A 15,749-nucleotide genomic window follows, 5' to 3' on the forward strand; every position below is an offset into this window, starting at 1 on the left:
GGAACAGTAGTGGAGAGGGTAGCAAGTTTTAAGTTCCTTGGCATACACATCACAGACAAACTGAATTGGTCCACTCACACAGACAGCATCGTGAAGAAGGCGCAGCAGCGCCTCTTCAACCTCAGGAGGCTGAAGAAATTCGGCTTGTCACCAAAAGCACTCACAAACTTCTACAGATGCACAATCGAGAGCATCCTGGCGGGCTGTATCACCGCCTGGTACGGCAACTGCTCCGCCCTCAACCGTAAGGCTCTCCAGAGGGTAGTGAGGTCTGCACAACGCATCACCGGGGGCAAACTACCTGCCCTCCAGGACACCTACACCACCCGATGTTACAGGAAGGCCATAAAGATCATCAAGGACATCAACCACCCGAGCCACTGCCTGTTCACCCCGCTGTCATCCAGAAGGCGAGGTCAGTACAGGTGCATCAAAGCTGGGACCGAGAGACTGAAAAACAGCTTCTATCTCAAGGCCATCAGACTGTTAAACAGCCACCACTAACATTGAGTGGCTGCTGCCAACACACTGACACTGACTCAACTCCAGCCACTTTAATAATGGGAATTGATGGGAAATGATGTAAATATATCACTAGCCACTTTAAACAATGCTACCTTATATAATGTTACTTACCCTACATTATTCATCTCATATGCATACGTATATACTGTACTCTATATCATCGACTGCATCCTTATGTAATACATGTATCACTAGCCACTTTAACTATGCCACTTTGTTTACATACTCATCTCATATGTATATACTGTACTCGATACCATCTACTGTATCTTGCCTATGCTGCTCTGTACCATCACTCATCCATATATCCTTATGTACATATTCTTTATCCCCTTACACTGTGTATAAGACAGTTTTGGAATTGTTAGTTAGATTACTTGTTGGTTATTACTGCATTGTCGGAACTAGAAGCACAAGCATTTCACTACACTCGCATTAACATCTGCTAACCATGTGTATGTGACAAATAAAATTTGATTTGATTTGATATTGATTTCATGAACCTTATTTCAAAGGCTACATATATTAATATGGGCTATATTCAGCCCTTTCCTGGGGAGCTGATCAGAGATAGACATAATTTTGTAAAAGAGCAAACAAAGCAAGGGAAAGACACATTCAGCAGTCCATTAATCAGTTGGTGTGTGTGTGTGTGTGTGTGTGTGTGTGTGTGTGTGTGTGTGTGATGCAGGGGTTGAAGCTACAAACTCATAGAGAGGGAGGGAGAGAGAGAGAGGGAGAAGGTATGTGAAAAAGAGGGAGAGTAAGATAAATATTATGAGAGCGATAGAGAATAAGAGAGGGACAAAAGTAAAGAGAGAGTAAGAGATAGAAAGTGTGTGTGAGAGAAAGAGTCTGAGAGAGGAAGTGGAAGAGAGAGAGACCTAGGAGGTGCAGCAGAAGTTGTGTGATTGTATCAGTGTGTCCCAAAACAACAGTACTCTGAGGCTGAAGCAGAGCAGCAGGTTCTATCATCTGTCAGGCAACAGTCTGCAGGTTACGGTAAGAAACTCTCTGTATATATGAACAAACCTCTGGATACTGAATGGTATTAAATTAGTTACTTCATATTTACCATTGATTGAGCTGCCCTTCTTGAACAGGGCTCCCTTGTGGTCTGCTGACTTCAATAGGAAACCCTTCATCTACTGTTTGATAATGCCATCCCTCAGTCACTGTTTAAACTGGAACAACTTCTTATTAGGTAAAGTGTCTGAGCAGAGATTACATGTCGAAGGCCATAAATATGTCGACACCTAGGGAGCAATGCTTACTGGTTCACACTGTGTTAGTAAATCAATAGGTTTGGATTTTTTTAAACTAGGCTAAGTCAGTTAAGAACAAATTCTTATTTACAATGACAGCCTACAGGGGACTGCCTTGTTCAGGGGCAGAACAACAGATTGTTTTACCTGGTCAGCTCGGGATTCAATCCAGCAACCTTTCAGTTACTGGCTCAACACTCTAACCACTAGGCTACCTGCCACCCCAGGTGTTTGGCTGAGCTGCGTGTGTGAGATTAGAAATTAATGGTGTGTGAGTCTGACCTTGAACAGACAGACAGGCCGGCAGACATATATAGAGATAGGCAGACAGACAGACTGCTGAGGTGCAGAACTGAGATGATTTCAGATGATGATATCTGATTGGTGGTTTTACAGCAGTGTAGACACCTATCATTTTAATGTCATATGTTGAACAATGTTGAACATCCTTTTACCCTCTGTATATAATGCTGAACTGTTATGGACTACGGAGTTTCTCTAAGCTCTCAATTCGGGGCGGCATGATGACGAAGTTTCATGACAAAATTTTCACACAAGGGACTGCCACACCAAAAATGTATTTTATGATGCTGCATAAATTATGTAATATGCCAGGGAGATATATATACTGTAGCTAAGAAAGTAATACTAAGTGTATGTTGTGTAGTAAGCTTGTCACGCCCTGACCTTAGTATTCTTTGTTTTCTTCATTATTTTGGTTAGGTCAGGTAGTGACATGGGTGATATGTGTGTTTTTGTCTCATCTAGGGTGTTTGTACTGTCTAGTTTTTTATTTTATTTATTGAGTTTCCATCTAGGTGTTTGTGCAGGTCTATGGTTGCCTAGATTGGTTCTCAATTAGAGGCAGGTGTTTATCGTTGTCTCTGATTGGGAACCATATTTAGGCAGCCATCCTCTTTAGGTATTTTGTGGGTTATTGTCTATGTTATGTTGCACGTTAGCACATTGTTTATATAGTGGTCACGCTCGTCTTATCGTTTTGTTGTTTTTGTTTAAGTGTTCTTCGTGTTCTTCCTACAATAAAGAGGAATGTATTCTAACCACACTGCGCTTTGGTCCACTCCACACGACGATCGTAACAGAATAACCCACCAACCAAGGACCAAACAACGTGGTAACGGGCAGCAGCAGCAATCAAAGGACTTCTGGACTTGGGAGGAGATTCTGGACGGCAAAGGACTCTGGGCACAGTCAGGGGAATATCGCCGTCCCAAAGCAGAGCTGGAGGCAGCGAAAGCAGAGAGGCGCTGGTATGAGGAGGCAGCATGGCGGCGCGGCTGGAAGCCCGAGTGGCAGCCCCAAAAATGTATTGGGGGAGGGCACACGGGAGTGTGGCGAAGTCAGGTAGGAGACCTGCGCCAGCTCCCGTGCTTACCGTGGAGAGAGAGGGCGTTGTACCGGGCAGGCAACGTGTTATGCGGTGGAGCGCACGGTGTCCCCGGTGCGTGTGCATAGCCCGGTGCGGTATATTCCAGCTTCTCGTATCGGCCGGGCTAGAGTGGGCATCGAGCCAGGTGCCATGAAGCCGGCTCTGCGCATCTGGTCTCCAGTGCGTCTCCTCGGACCAGCATACATGGCACCAGCCTTACGCATGGTGTCCCCGGTTTGCCTGCACAGCCCAGTGCGGGCTATTCCACCACGCTGCACTGGCCTGGCTACGGGAGCATTCAACCAGGTAAGCTTGGTGCTCCAGATCTCCAGTGCGCCTTCTTGGTCCGGTCTATCCGGTGCCATCTCCACGCACCAGCCCTCCAGTGGCAGCCCCCGTACCGGGCTTCCTGTGCGTCGCCAGAGCCCATTTCTCCCTGTTCTTCGTCCCTGCACTCGCCCTGAGGTGCGTGACCTTGGCCAGTACCACCAGTGCCGGCACCACGCACCAGGCCTACAGTGCACCCGTCTGTCCAGTCTCCCGTCTGTCCTGAGCCGCCAGAGTCTCCCGTCTGTCCTGAGCCGCCAGAGCCGCCCGTCTGTCCTGAGCCGCCAGAGCCGCCCGTCTGTCCTGAGCCGCCAGAGCCGCCTGTCTGTCCTGAGCCGCCAGAGCCGCCCGTCTGTCCTGAGCCACCAGAGCCGCCCGTCTGTCATGAGCCGCCAGAGCTGCCCGTCTGTCCTGAGCCGCCAGAGCCGCCCGTCTGTCCTGAGCCGCCCATCTGTCCTGAGCCGCCTGAGCCGCCCGTCTGGCCAGAGCCGCCCGTCTGTCCTGAGCCGCCCGTCTGTCCTGAGCCGCCAGAGCCGCCCGTCTGTCCTGAGCCGCCAGAGCCGCCCGTCTGTCCTGAGCCGCCAGAGCCGCCAGTCTGTCCTGAGCCGCCAGAGCCGCCAGTCTGTCCTGACACATCAGTCAGCCAGGAGCTGCCAGAGCCGTCAGCCAGCCAGGACCTGCCACCTGTCAGCGGACCTGTCAGCCAGCCAGGAGCTGCCAGCGCCGTCAGCCAGCCAGGATCTGCCAGGGCCGTCAGCCAGCCAGGACCTGCCAGGGCCGTCAGCCAGCCAGGAGCTAACAGGGCCGTCAGCCAGCCAGGAGCTGCCAGAGCCGTCAGCCAGCCAGGAGCTACCCCTCAGTCCAGAGCTACCCCTCAGTCCTGAGCTACCCCTCAGTCCGGAGCTGCCCCTCAGTCCGGAGCTGCCCTCAGTCCAGTGGGGCCCTTATTTGACGTGTCAAATTAAACGGCGTTCAATGTGCCTCACCTTAATAATTTAGTCTATTTACCCCTCTTAATTTCGCATACTGTTCTAACTTGGTGGTGCACATGTAGCTATAACCTGTTTTAGAGAAATATAATCATTGAATATTGTAAGAGCTTTCATCTTCTGCTTATATGCCCCCTTTATTTATCCTACGGTTCTGACTTGGTGTACAGGGAGAACACTGTAAGAATGGCCCATGTTCTGAATTCTGTCGCTATACATTTCAAAAGTGCTGAACAAATAGTTATATTGACTACGTCCGTTCTCGCTTGCTCATTAACCTCTAGCAACGAGCAATCCCGTATCCGGGAGCGTAATCATAGCCTCAAGCTCATTACCAAAACGCAACGTTTCCTATTCATGAAAATCGCAAATGAAATGAAATAAATATATTCAAACACAAGCTTAGCCTTTTGTTAACAACACTGTCACCTCAGATTAGCTTTTCAACCAAAGCTACACAAGCATTTGTGTAAGAGTATTGATTGCCTAGCATAGCATTAAGCCTAGCATTCAGCAGGCAACATTTTCACAAAAACAAGAAAAGCATTCAAATAAAATAATTTACCTTTGAAGAACTTCGAATGTTTTCAATGACGAGACTCTTAGTTAGATAGCAAATGTTCATTTTTTTCCAAAAATATTATTTGTGTAGACGAAATAGCTCCGTTTTGTTCATTACGTTTGGCTAAGAAAAAGACCGGAAAATGCAGTCACTTACAACGCCAAACTTTTTTCCAAATTAGCTCCATAATATCGACAAACATGGCAAACGTTGTTTAGAATCAATTCTCAAGGTGTTTTTCACATATCTATTCAATAATCTATCAGTGGTGGCAGTTGGCTTCTCATCAGAAGCAAACGGAAAAATACTGCAGCTGGAGATTACGCAATAATTGCGACGGAGGACACCAAGCGACCACCTGGTAGATGTAGTCTCTTATGGTCAATCTTCCAATGATATGCCTACAAATACGTCACAATGCTGTCGACACCTTGGGGAAGCGACAGAAAGCCTAAGCTCATTCGTGGCCCATTCACAGCCATATAAGGAGTCATTGGCATGAGGGGGTTTCACTTGCTGATTGTATTTTTATCTGGGTTTTTTCTGTAACATCAGTTCTGTGGCACTCACAGACAATATCTTTGCAGTTTTGGAAACGTCAGAGTGTTTTCTTTCCAAAGCTGTCAATTATATGCATAGTCGAGCATCTTTTCGTGACAAAATATCTTGTTTAAAACGGGAACGTTTTTCATCCAAAAATTAAAATAGCGCCCCCTATATTCAAGAAGTTAATGTCTTAATCGAAATTTCAGATTGCCTCTTATCCGCTTGTCATAGCCTTATGCCATAGTTTGTACATCTCAATTGTCAGTAGAAACCACATTTGTTAAAGCAAGTCAGCCATATCAGCTATTTTTTTAAAGGCAGTAAATGAGGCTGAATGAAGTGTTTGGCTGCCAGACAAGGATCTGCTGATAGCCAGGTGTAGCAGTGGTAAGGTGTTGGGACTCTGCTGTTAGGGCCAACATAAAGTCCCAACAGTTTGTAGGCTTTGCTGGCATGCATCCCAATTTTTTTTTTTTTGGGGGCGCACCAAGATATACATGCTAAAATTGCCACTGCTCTGATCCCATATCTCCACATAGTTTTGTCAGCAGGTGTGAGCACGCTGAATGTGGTTTGATATAGTTTACAATCAAAGTTACCTGCTGCAGTAGATCTGAGTTCTGTGCTCAGCTCTTTTGCTGCCAGTTGCTCTCGGTTTATCATACAATGCATCCAGTATGGGGTCAGTCTGGGGTCAGGTTTATCATACAATGCATCCAGTATGGGGTCAGTCTGGGGTCAGGTTTATCATACAATGCATCCAGTATGGGGTCAGTCTGGGGTCAGATTTATCATACAATGCATCCAGTCTGGGGGTCAGTCTGGGGTCAGGTTTATCATACAATGCATCCAGTCTGGGGTCAGTCTGGGGTCAGATTTATCATACAATGCATCCAGTCTGGGGTCAGTCTGTGGTCAGGTTTATCATACAATGCATCCAGTATGGGGTCAGTCTGGGGTCAGATTTATCATACAATGCATCCAGTCTGGGGTCAGGTTTATCATACAATGCATCCAGTATGGGGTCAGTCTGGGGTCAGATTTATCATACAATGCATCCAGTCTGGGGTCAGTCTGGGGTCAGGTTTATCATACAATGCATCCAGTCTGGGGTCAGTCTGGGGTCAGGTTTATCATACAATGCATCCAGTATGGGGTCAGTCTGGGGTCAGGTTTATCATACAATGCATCCAGTATGGGGTCAGGTTTATCATACAATGCATCCATATGGCAGAGGGAGACAAATTCATAACTAGAGTGCAGAACAACACCACAAAATGATTTACTATAACACTACAGTGGGTAGAGTGTTGGGCCAGTAACCAGAAGGTTGCTGGATCGAATCCCCAGAGCTGACAAGGTAAAAATCTGTCGTTCTGCCCCTGAACAAGGCAGTTAACCCACTGTTCCTAGGGCGTCATTGTAAATAAGAATTTATTCTTAACTGACTTGCCTAGTTAAATAAAATAAAACAATTCAAAGGACTTTATTGGCATGGTGATCATGTTGACATTGTCAAACCAAGAGAAAGTGTCATAAATCTTAATCTTACTGCCTTTGCTGTACATCGATTTTTCTATTGTGTTATTGATTGTACATTTGTTTATCCAATGTGTAACTCTGTGTTGTTGTTTTTGTCGCACTGCTTTGCTTTATCTTAGCCAGGTCGCAGTTGCAAATGAGAACCTGTTCTCAACTGGCCTACCTGGTTAAATAAAGGTGAAATAAAATAAAATAATAATAAAGTGGCCATTCACGTGATACCATCTGACCTCACTGGACTAGAAAATCACGTCTCTCTCTCTCTCTCTCCCCCATCTAGCTTCAGAGTTTGTTCTGTTAGGTAACCTAAACTGGGATATGCTTAACACCCCGTGTTCTCCAACTGCTCTTAAACGCTAGTAAAACCAAATGCATGCTTTTCAACCATTCGCTGCCTGCACCAGCATTCCCGACTAGCATCACCACCCTGGATGGTTCCGACCTAGAATATGTGGACATCTATAAGTACCTAGGTGTCTGGCTAGACTGTAAACTCTCCTTCCAGACTCATATCAAACATCTCCAATCTAAAATCAAATCTAGAGTCGGCTTTCTATTCCGCAACAAAGCCTCCTTCACTCACGGCGCCAAACTTACCCTAGTAAAACTGACCATCCTACCGATCCTCGACTTCGGCGATGTCATCTACAAAATAGCTTCCAATACTCTACTCAGCAAACTAGATGCAGTTTATCACAGTGCCATCCGTTTTGTTACTAAAGCACCTTATACCACCCACCACTACGACCTGTGTGCTCTAGTCGGCTGGCCCTCGCTACATATTCGTCGCCAGACCCACTGGCTCCAGGTCATCTACATGTCCATGCTAGGTAAAGCGCTGCCTTATCTCAGTTCACTGGTCACGATGGCAACACCCACCCGTAGCACGCGCTCCAGCAGGTGTATCTCACTGATAATCCCTAAAGCCAACACCTCATTTGGCCGCCTTTCATTCCAGTTCTCTGCTGCCTGTGACTGGAACGAATTGCAAAAATCGCTGAAGTTGGAGACTTATCTCCCTCACCAACTTTAAACATCTGCTATCTGAGCAGCTAACCGATCGCTGCAGCTGTACATAGTCCATCAGTAAATAGCCCACCCCCAATTGACCTACCTCATCCTCATACTGTTTATATTTATTTACTTTTCTGCTCTTTTGCACACCAGTATCTTTGCACACCAGTAATTATATAATTATCCGCCAACCTCCTCATGCCTTTTGCACACAATGTATATAGACTCTTTTTTCTTTTCTACTGTGTTATTGACTTGTTTATTGTTTACTCCATGTGTAACTCTGTTGTCTGTTCACACTACTATCTTCTTTATCTTGGCCAGGTCGCAGTTGTAAATGAGAACTTGTTCTCAACTAGCCTACCTGGTGAAATAAAATTTAAAAATCCACCTGGACCTCTCACGCTGGAACTCTCTCTCTTAGCCTCACTTATCCTGATGGATGTCTTTCTCTCTTGCTCTCTCTCACTCAATTTAATTCAATTCAAGGGCTTTATTGGAATGGGAAACATGTTAACAAGTGAAATAGATAATAAACAAAGGTGAAATAAACAATTAAAATTAACAGTAAACATTACACACACAGAAGTTCCAAAGAATTAAAGACATTTAAAATGTCATTATGTCTATACACCAAATCAAATCAAATTTTATTTGTCACATACACAGCAGATGTTAATGCGAGTGTAGCAAAATGCTTGTGCTTCTAGTTCTGACAGTGCAGTAATATCTAACAAGTAATCTAACAAATTATACACACAATGTAAGGGTATGGAATAAGAATAAGAACATAAAAATATATGGATGAGTGATGGCTGTGCGGCATAGGCAAGATGCATTAGATGGTATAGAATACAGTATATACATATGAGATGAGTAATGTAAGGTATGCAAACGTTATTAAAGTGGCATTATTTAAAGTGGCTAGTGATACCTTTATTAAATCCATTATTAAAGTGGCCAGTGATATGAATCTCTATGTAGACAGCAGCCTCTCTGTGTTAGTGATGACTGTTTAACAGTCTGATGGCCTTGAGATAGAAGCTGTTTTTCAGTCTCTTGGTCCCTACTTTGATGCACCTGTACTGACCTCGCATTCTGGATAATAACGGGGTGAACAGGCAGTGGCTTGTCCTTGATGATCTTTTTGTCCTTCCTGTGACATCGGGTGGTGTAGGTGTCCTGGAGAGCAGGTAGTTTGCCCCCTCCGGTGATGCGTTGTGCAGACCACACTATCCTCCGGAGAGCCTTGCGGTTGAGGGCGGTGCAGTTGCCTTCCCAGGCGGTGTTACAGCCGACAGTGTCAGCCGACAGATCTCTCTGGAACTTTCATTACGCACATTCCGAGTGATTGTATAAGTGTGTCCTTGGTTTACCATTGTCCTGTCTATTATTGTTACTATGTCCGTTGGTCTTGTGAGTACCTGTACTGTGTGTTTTGGCTTTAGTGCCATTGTGGATTGCGCAGATGATTACAGGTCTCGTCCCGTGTGATAATCATTGTGCGATTATGTTATTTATTTGAGGTACTCCTAGCTCTTCTGTTTGGGTCTCAACCCTGTGTTTTGTATAGGTGTTTGTTTGCTCTTTGTCCCTGTGCCTTTACTCGGCACTCTGTAATTTGGTAAAATAAAAACTCCTATTACGCATTCCTGCGCCTGTCTCCTGAATAATTTATTTATATTTACTTGACAGGCAGGATGCTCTCGATTGTGCATCTGTAAAAGTTTGAGGGTTTTAGGTGACAGGCCAAATTTCTTCAGCCTCCTAAGGTTGAAGAGGCGCTGTTGCACCTTCTTCACCACGATGTCTGTGTGGGTGGACCATTTCAGTTTGTCCGTGATGTGTACGCCAAGGAACTTAAAACTTTACACCTTCTCCACTACTGTCCCGCCAATGTGTATAGGAGGGGTGGACCCTCTGCTGTTTCCTGAAGTCCACAATCATCTCCTTTATTTAGTTGACATTGGGTAAGAGGTTATTTTCCTGACCCTCACCTCCTCCTGTCTCGTTGTTGGTAATCAAGCCTATCACTGTAGTGTAATCTGCAAACTTGATGATTTGAGTTGGAGGCGTGCATGGCCACGCAGTCATGGGTGAACAGGGAGTACAGGAGATGGCTGAGAACGCACCCTTGTGAGGCCCCAGTGTTGAGGATCAGTGGGGTGGAGATGTTGTTTCCTACCTTCACCACCTGGGAGTGGTCCGTCGAAAAGTCCAGGACCCAGTTGCACAGGGCAGGGTTAAGACCCAGGGACTCAAGCTTGATGAGTTTGGAGGATACTATGGTTTTAAATACTGAGCTGTAGTCAATGAACAGCATTCTTACATAGGTATTCCTCTTGTCCAGATGGGATAGGGCAGTGTGCAGCCGATTGCATCGTCTGTGGACCTATTGGGGCGGTAATCAAATTGGAGTGGGTCGAGGTATCAGGTAGGGTGGAGGTGATATGATCCTTGACTGGTCTCTCAAAGCACTTCATGATGACAGAAGTGAGTGCTATGGGGCGATAGCAAATGTAACTGAACTAAATGACTTTCTGGGAACAGGAACAATGTGGGGACAACAGACCGGGATAGGGATTGATTGAAAATGTCCGTAAACACACCAGCCAGCTGGTCTGCGCATGCTCTGAGGACGCGGTTAGGGATGCCGTCTGGCCCGGCAGCCTTCAGAGGGTTAACGCGTTTAATTGTTTTACTCACGTCGGCCATGGAGAAGGAGAGCCCACAGTCTTTGGTCGCGGGCCATGTCGGTGGCACTGTATTGTCCTTCAAAGCGTGCAAAGAAGTTGTTTAATTTGTCTGGGAGCAAGACGTCGGTGTCCACGACGGGCCTGGTTTTCTTTTTGTTATTTGTTAAGAAAAAGTTTCAGCTTTTCTAGTAAGATGTTAGGGGACAAGCAGACACGTCTGGAAGTCATATGTATTGTAAGAGCCTTCACAAAGCCCACAAGGTACCGATGGACCTCAGACATATTCTTCATCAAGAGGTCGAGCTATACCCCTTGGGGCAACGTTACAGGGAACCAGGGCACAAATTAAATGGGGCCAAACGATCAATTGTAGTTGAACTACCAGGAGGACCAGTGTTCTGGACGACAGCTAACATTGTAGTTAAACTACCAGGAGGACCAGTGTTCTGGACTACAGCTAACATTGTAGTTAAACTACCAGGAGGACCAGTGTTCTGGACTACAGCTAACATTGTAGTTAAACTACCAGGAGGACCAGTGTTCCTGGACTACAGCTAACATTGTAGTTAAACCACCAGGAGGACCAGTGTTCTGGACTACAGCTAACATTGTAGTTAAACTACCAGGAGGACCAGTGTTCTGGCCTCCAGATAATATTGTAGTTAAACTACCAGGATGACCAGTGTTCTGGCCTATAGCTAACATTGTAGTTGAACCACCAGGAGGTGTATAGTTTATATTGTTTAAATGTAGTTTATATTGTTTGAATTACTTGTATAGTTTATTTAGTGGACAGATGATCATGAATGACAACATCTATCTAGATTTATTGTACATGTCCTCTGCCTACACACATCTTAAGGTGTGTCCCAAATGGCACCCTGGAAAACACTAGTCTACTATAAAGAGAATGAGCTCTCTATTCTAACTGGGGCCTGGACAAACACACACACGCACACGCACACACACGCACACACGCACACACACACTTCCTTGTACCTGAGCAGGATGTTTGTCTATGTCTTATATTTCCCAGCTGTTTACTGAAAAACTGTAATCTCAGAGGTGAAACAAAATGAAAAGTGAGGTGTCAGGTGTTTAACATAGCTACTAGCAGGATGTCTGTCAGGTGTTTAACATAGATACTAGCAGGATGTCTGTCAGGTGTTTAACATAGCTACTAGCAGGATGTCTGTCAGGTGTTTAACATAGCTACTAGCAGGATGTCTGTCAGGTCAGGTGTTTAAACATAGCTACTAGCAGGATATCTGTCAGGTGTTTAACATAGCTACTAGCAGGATGTCTGTGAGGTCAGGTGATTAACATAGCTACTAGCAGGATTTCTGTCAGGTCAGGTGTTTAACAAATAGCATTCTAGTTTGCTCAGTTTTTTTTGTTGATTCTATCCAATATGTCAAGTAATTATCTTTTTGTTTTCTCATGATTTGGTTGGGTCTAATTGTGTTGCTGTCCTAGGGCTCTGTGTGGTCTGTTTGTGTTTGTGAACAGAGCCCCAGGACCAGCTTGCTTAGGGCCTCTTCTCCAGGTTCATCTCTCTGTAGGTGATAGCTTTGTTGTGTTTTTGCCAAATATAACCACACACTTGTTTGTGTACATTCATTTTATGTTGTATGTTTGTCCCCCAACAACACTTTCCATCAATATATATTACAGACCCTTATGACAAATTGAGTCAAAATATTTTTGAAATCAACAAAGCATGAGAAGAATTCGCCTTTGTTTTGTTTGTTTGTCAGTTAGGGTGTGCAGGGTGAATATGTGGGCTGTCATACGGTAATTTGGTAAAAAGCTCAATTGACATTTGCTCAATACATTATTTTCATGAGGAAATGTACAAGTCTGCTGTTAATTATAAAGCAGAGGATTTTCCCAAGGTTGCTGTTGATGCATATCCCACAGTAGTTATTGCTGTCAAATTTGTCTCCACTTTTGTGGAGTTGGGTGATCAGTCCTTGGTTCCAAACATTTGGGAACATGCCAGAGCTAAAGTTAAAATTAAAGAGTTAAATTATAGCCAATTGCAAGTTGTGGTTTGTATATTTAATCATTTCATTGAAGATACCATCAACACCACAGTTATTTTGGAGTTGGGTTTGTATTTTGTCCTGTTATCAGGACTCAGGCTAAGATGCAAGAGGTGGATAGTACGAGTCTCAGAAGCAGGAGTTGTGACCCATTTTTGTATCTAGGGGACATATGGGGAGGGAATGATGTCACCTCCATGTAGATGTTTGTTCCACTGTGTGCTGAGGGTGTCGGGTTCTTGTCCAGTTCTGGCATTTCAATCACCACAGACAAGTGCATGTCCCTGGGCCTGGAAATGATTGATTTCCCCCTCCAGGATGGAGAAGCTGTCTTCTTTAAAGTATGGGGATTCTAGTGGTGGGATATAGGTAGTACAGAGGAGGACATTTTTCTCTTTTGAGATCATCGCCTTTTAATTTTCTAGCCAAATGTAAAATGCTCCTGTTTTGACTAATTTCATAGAGTGAGTTAGGTCTGCTCTATACCAAATTAGCATACCCCTGAGTCCCTTCCCTGTTTCACACTTGGTAGTTTGGCGGATGGGACTACCTGAGAGCCCAGTTTCCATCTGGGTCATTTGTGTGTTTTATTATGTGGCTGATGGGGGGTACTTAGGGGTGAGTGGGATCCCCTGGGCTTGGGGTTCTTCATTTGTCTGTCCTGCTGTGATGTGGAGGCTATGGTCAGGGTTTAGATTGGGCTGTTCTGCTGGCTTCTCTGCGGGGGTGGCCAGCTCTCTAATGGGTTGTTCTGTCATACGTCACTGTTCTAACCTTCTCCTCAAGCATTTTCACCTACTCCTCTAGTGCTCTGTCCAGAGTGCAGACATGTCTCTCTCCAGCTCCAGCTCTCCAGGTCTGGTTGAAAGGATGATGTTTAGCTGGACTAATTGTTTTGGTGCTGACTGGAGTGTGTTCACCTGCTGGTCCAGCTCCACCTGCCTTACCTCCAGCTGGGTGAATGTATCCTTCATTTCAATGAGGTAGTAGTGCTCTGTGCTGGGAGGTTGACTCATCTTTGGGGTTGTATAATGAAGAGGTCTGGTCTGATATGCTAGGGATGTGTGTATCTTTCTCAATAGAGAGCATATCCTGCTGAGCTCTATCTTTGATTATGTGAAAGTCTAGATGAAAATGTTTGGGTTTCCCCAATACCATTACTGTTCCAGAATTGTACAGGATTGTCCCATTTCTATGGCAGTAATCAAGAAGTGTCTTGATTTTTCCATAAGGAGCTTATTATTTTTTACTATTTCCATGCCGCAACAACTGTTACTGTCAGAACAGAACAGAACAGACCTGACTCAATAGATGTTACTGTCAGAACAGAACAGACCTGACTCAATAGATGTTACTGTCAGAACAGAACAGAACAGACCCAGTAGATGTTACTGTCAGAACAGAACAGAACAGACCTGACCCAATAGATGTTACTGTCAGAACAGAACAGACCTGACTCAATAGATGTTACTGTCAGAACAGAACAGACCTGACTCAATAGATGTTACTGTCAGAACAGAACAGAACAGACTCAATAGATGTTACTGTCAGAACAGACCTGACTCAATAGATGTTACTGTCAGAACAGAACAGTACTGACTCAATAGATGTTACTGTCAGAACAGAACAGTACTGACCCAATAGATGTTACTGTCAGAACAGAACAGTACTGACTCAATAGATGTTACTGTCAGAACAGAACAGTACTGACTCAATAGATGTTACTGTCAGAACAGAACAGACCTGACTCAATAGATGTTACTGTCAGAACAGAACAGTACTGACTCAATAGATGTTACTGTCAGAACAGAACAGTACTGACCCAATAGATGTTACTGTCAGAACAGAACAGACCTGACTCAATAGATGTTACTGTCAGAACAGAACAGACCTGACTCAATAGATGTTACTGTCAGAACAGAACAGTACTGACCCAATAGATGTTACTGTCAGAACAGAACAGAACAGACCAGACTCAATAGATGTTACTGTCAGAACAGAACAGACCTGACTCAATAGATGTTATTGTCAGAACAGAACAGTACTGACCCAATAGATGTTACTGTCAGAACAGAACATAACAGACCTGACTCAATAGATGTTACTGTCAGAACAGAACAGACCTGACCCAGTAGATGTTACTGTCAGAACAGAACAGTACTGACCCAATAGATGTTACTGTCAGAACAGAACAGACCTGACTCAATAGATGTTACTGTCAGAACAGAACAGTACTGACTCAATAGATGTTACTGTCAGAACAGAACAGACCTGACTCAATAGATGTTACTGTCAGAACAGAACAGTACTGACCCGATAGATGTTACTGTCAGAACAGAACAGACCTCACTCAATAGATGTTACTGTCAGAACAGTACTGACCCAATAGATGTTACTGTTAGAACAGAACAGTACTGACCCAATAGATGTTACTGTCAGAACAGAACAGTACTGACTCAATAGATGTTACTGTCAGAACAGAACAGTCCTGACTCAATAGCTGTTCTCTTCTCCTCGGAACTGACACAATGCCAAGCGTCGTCTGGAGTGGTGTAAAGCTTACGCCATTGGACTCTGGAGCTGTGGAAACACATTCTCTGGTATGATGAATAACGCTTCACCATCTGGCAGTCTGATGGACAAATCTGGGTTTTGCAGATGCCAGGGGAACGCTACCTGCCCCAATGCATAGTGCCAACTGTAATGTTTGATGGGGCTGTTTTTCATGGTTTTGGGCCCCTTAGTTCAAGTGAAGGGAAATATTAACACTAAAGCGTACAATTACATTGTAAACAATTCTATGCTTCTGTAACGGATGTGAAACGGCTAGCTTAGTTAGCGGTGGTGC

At 44.7% G+C, this 15,749-nt stretch overlaps 1 protein-coding gene across 1 annotated transcript in view; it reads left to right on the top strand.

Annotated features, from left to right (window-relative positions):
- Positions 1-1,328: 1,328 nt before the first annotated feature.
- The window catches only part of LOC112236232 (cysteinyl leukotriene receptor 1), a 34,956-nt gene continuing 20,535 nt past the window's right edge, over positions 1,329-15,749 (top strand). Inside the window, exon 1 of the mRNA XM_042326199.1 lies at positions 1,329-1,527. The gene's annotated coding sequence lies outside the window, so the exon portion shown is untranslated. The remainder of the gene's footprint in view (positions 1,528-15,749) is intronic.

This window comes from Oncorhynchus tshawytscha, linkage group LG08 (assembly GCF_018296145.1).
Source record: "Oncorhynchus tshawytscha isolate Ot180627B linkage group LG08, Otsh_v2.0, whole genome shotgun sequence".
Taxonomy (NCBI): Eukaryota; Metazoa; Chordata; class Actinopteri; order Salmoniformes; family Salmonidae; genus Oncorhynchus; species Oncorhynchus tshawytscha.